The following is a 3,946-nucleotide window of genomic DNA, read 5'->3' as shown; positions in this document are numbered from 1 at the left end:
TACAATTCCTTAGTTTTTACACCAAGTGTTCTTAGGTCAAAATATTTCCAGCAATTACAGACTAAAAAATATCCCAACTAACAATCAATTAACTTTGCAATCAAGAATCAAGTGGCCAATTTGATCAAAACAACAAAGCAATCTTAGAATTAAGCACACAATTGCATGAATATTGAACTAATCAAAAGCAAACACTTTATGTTCAGATCTCACAACCCTTTAAACAACCTTAGTTTCAACTAAACTTCAACTAGAATTAGGGTTTCAGCCACTCATGGCTGAACCAAAACAGAAAATAAAAGAAAAGAAAGCAAGAAGATGAAGAACCAAAGGGGAGAACCCTTGGAGAGCCTTGGCCGAATCTTGGAGGAGTTGTGTGGATGAAAATCTGCCTCTTCTTGTCTTCTTGAAGCCTTTAAATAAGTCTTGGGAGGCTGCCTAGGGTTTCTTGGATGTCCATGCATCTTTTGGAGGCTGCCCAAAGTGCCCTTGTGTCTAATATGTGCATGTGAAGAGTTGTAAGGGCTTTTTGGTCTTTTAATTGTTGTCCAAGTGTGTCCAAGAAGCCTTCTTCACATTATTCATGCACTAAAGAGGAAAGTGGAGCCTTGATTTGAAATTTGAATGTGCATGGCATAAAGTGGGAAACATGTGATCTTCAAGATTTGACTCATTGAATAAGGAGGAGTCTGTTCGGGGGCACTTTCGGCCGCCTAAGGTTAGTTTCGGAGGCTGGACTTTCGGATCTGGACGGAAGGTTTGGCGGCCGAAGGTGCTTTCGAAGGTGGTGGAGTTTCGGATCTGGAGGGGACTTTCGGCTTCCGAAAGTGCTTTTGAAAGTGGGTGACTTTCGGCTTTTGAAGGTGCTTCTGAAGGTGGTGGAGTTTCGGCTTTCGAACTTCACTTTCGGCTTCCGAAAGTGGCTTTTCTGTTTTTGGCACTTTTTGGCATTTTTAAGAGCATTTTCTCCGGATTGTTTCTTTACACCTAATACCTGTAAAACATGATTAAAACTACAAAATTAGGTAGAATAGGTGCAAAAAAACATCAATAAGATCATGATAATATGGGCTAAAATATGCTCTATCAGGAGGTTCTGCTGATTTGGACAGTGATTTGGGCAAATCACTTGGCCAAATCACCTCTGCTGTAGTTAGGTTTTGCTGATTTGCCCATCGATTTGGGCAAATTGTCTCCACTGGGTTGCCTCCCAATAGCGCCCTAGTTTAAAGTCGCGGGCCGGACTTTCCTGACTTGATCAAGGCTCAAGTAATTGGGGGAGGAAAAAGGGTCCCAACAGAATTAAGTATGAAGTGCAGCACGCCTTTCGTTTTGGTTATAACCCACCCTATTTCTCTCATGTATTCATAAAGTAACATGATTAGTTTCTCCTCTTTCAAGTGAGGTGTGCCTCTAGCCTTTATGTTTGAATTTTTGAGGTGATTGGACAGCACTTCGAACTCCAAATCATATTTCTCCATAAAAGGTGGCTGCAATTTGGTACTGAATTTGGGCAAATTGAATTCTGCTTGCACTGATGATTTGGGCAAATCAAAATTTGTCTGCGCTGCTGATTTGGGCAAATTGAATTCTGTATGCATTGTTGATTTGATTTCTGCCTGTTCAAGTGATTTGGGCAAATCAGATTCTGTCTGTACAAGTGATTTGGGCAAATCGCCTCTGGATCAGTCTATGCAGCATGATGTCTTTTCCGTTTCTGTTTCTTTCAAATTTTTCCTGTTCTCCTCATCCTCCTGGTTGGTGTCCCTTGGTATTTGTTTGGCAGCATCAAGTAAAGGTATGTTGATCTCCACTTTGCGAAAGGTTGCAAGTATTTCATTCTCTTCTTTTTCTTTTTGTGACCTTGTAAATCTTTTGGGAAAGGGGGGAGGTACCTTGAATTTTTCTGCTGGTTGCTGTATTATTTTCTGCCTCTGACTGGATTCTGCATGGTCTGTTGATTTGGGCAGATCGAATTCTGCCTTCTCTGGTCATTTGGGCAGATCACTACTGCTAGGCAGCTCAGTCTGCCTAGCGATTGGGTCAGTGATTTGGGCAGATCAACTGCCCTAATCACTTTCTGGCAGATTTTCTTCCATGGCCTATTTTTGCAATTTTTCAGCTCTACTGTCTTGCAGCTCTTTTCCACTCCCCAATGTGATGGCACTAGCGTTTTGCCTTGGATTTATCTTAGTTTGGGAAGGTAGTTTTCCTTGAGACTCAAGTTTGCTCACTGAAGTGGCCATTTGGCCCATTTGTTGCTCCAAATTTTGCACCGTATTTGCTAAGGACTTCACAATTTCTTCAAGAGGTGTGTAGGACTTTTGAGGTGCAGGTTGAGGTTGATATCTTTGCTGGTAGCTTGGATATTGGTTGTCCCTTGCATAACTGAAATTTGGATAGTCCCTCCAACCTGGATTATATGTGTTTGCATAGGGATCAAACCTTCTTTGCCCATTAAAGCCTCCAACAGCATTGACTTGGTGGTCCTCTTCTTGAAGGGAAGGACATAGTTCAGTTGGGTGGCTTATGTTTGCGCATATCCCACATGGCTTTGGCTGCTGAATTTGCTGGACTTGTTGGGCTTGACCCATAACAAGGCTATGGACAGCATTGGTGAGATCAGAGATTTGGGATGCTAAAATGGATGTACTCACCTCATTCACCCTTCTTGGTGGCTGTTCTTGGTCTCCAAATTGCTGTGAAGCTGTTGCCATGGTGGAAATTAAATCCCTTATGGCTTGAGGTGACTTGTCTTCAATTGATCCTCTACATGCTGCATCTATGAACTTTCTTTCCGAAGGTAGCAAACCTCCATAGAAGTATTCAATGAGTGATTTATCAGAGATGTCATGTTGAGGGCAGCTTGTGCACAATCGATTGAATCTTTCCCAATATTCATATAGCCCTTCATAATCCTTTTGCTTGATGTAACTGATCTCTCTTCTGATTCTAATAGCTTTTGAGGTTGGGAAGTATTTGCTCAAAAAGGCTCTCATTATCCCAGCCCATGAAGTGATGGATCCAGGTGGTAAATGGAACAACCAATCTTTGGCAAAATCATCAAGAGAAAAAAAAAGCTCTTAATTTAACATGCTTTTCGGAAATACCTTGAGGCCGCATTGTTGAGCACACAATGTGAAATTCTTTGAGGTGCTTGTGTGGATCCTCATTTTTAAGACCTCTGAATTTTGGAAGAATATGAATTAATCCGGTTTTGAGCTCAAAAGGGGCTGCCAAAGGTGGGTAAGTGATGCACCATAGTGCTTGATCATCCAAGGGTGTTGCTAGTTCACGAAGAGTTCTTTCTTGTGCCATTGGAGCTCTTGCCTCAACATTTTTTGCTTCAAATTCAGCAAAGGACAGCAGCTGGTTCAAAAGCAGTAGCTGCTGCATTTTCTGCCTCTTCAGGTGCTGTTGTGACTGTCTTTATAGCAACTCGTTCAGCTACTGTTTTAAGGGCTGGTTTTGGGATTTTGTTGGCAAAAATTTCTGGTTTTTGGGCTGGTTTTGTTGTAATTTTAGGGGTTGGTTCTGAGTGCAGCAGCTTGTGCAGCAACAGATTCAAAAAGTGAAGCATGTACAGTAGTTGGTGTAGCAGCAGGTGTTGCGGCTGATTTAATAAATTCTGTAGCAGGTACAGGTGCAGCAACAGGTGTTTCAGATAGTTCAGCAGCAGATCGAATGGTGGACACCAGATTTGTTGCCGATGCTGATGCAGATGGTTTTGAGGCTTGGTTCCTCAAGTTTGCTTGCTTTCTCAAGCTCTTGGCAGTATGTTCAATTTTCGGATCGTAGAGAAAAGATTCTTTACGATCAGCCCTGCTCATAAAAGGAAAATACGTTAGTTAGATCAAATCCTCGGCAATGGCGCAAATTTTTTATAGCGGTTGTCGAAGCCGTAAAAAATAAACCTATTATGAACCAACAAAATAATTTGCAGATA

The 3,946-nt window shown here is 41.8% G+C and overlaps 1 non-coding gene across 1 annotated transcript; it reads left to right on the top strand.

Annotated features, from left to right (window-relative positions):
* The first annotated feature begins 2,847 nt into the window (after positions 1–2,847).
* On the top strand, positions 2,848–2,954 carry LOC122721871. The gene has a single exon (XR_006348651.1). It is a non-coding gene; the product is annotated as a small nucleolar RNA R71 (small nucleolar RNA).
* The last annotated feature ends 992 nt before the right edge of the window (positions 2,955–3,946 follow it).

Source organism: Manihot esculenta, chromosome 1 (genome assembly GCF_001659605.2).
Source record: "Manihot esculenta cultivar AM560-2 chromosome 1, M.esculenta_v8, whole genome shotgun sequence".
Classification (NCBI taxonomy): Eukaryota; Viridiplantae; Streptophyta; class Magnoliopsida; order Malpighiales; family Euphorbiaceae; genus Manihot; species Manihot esculenta.
Note: the sequence above shows the minus strand (reverse complement) of the source record. Positions and strands in the feature narration are given on the sequence as shown.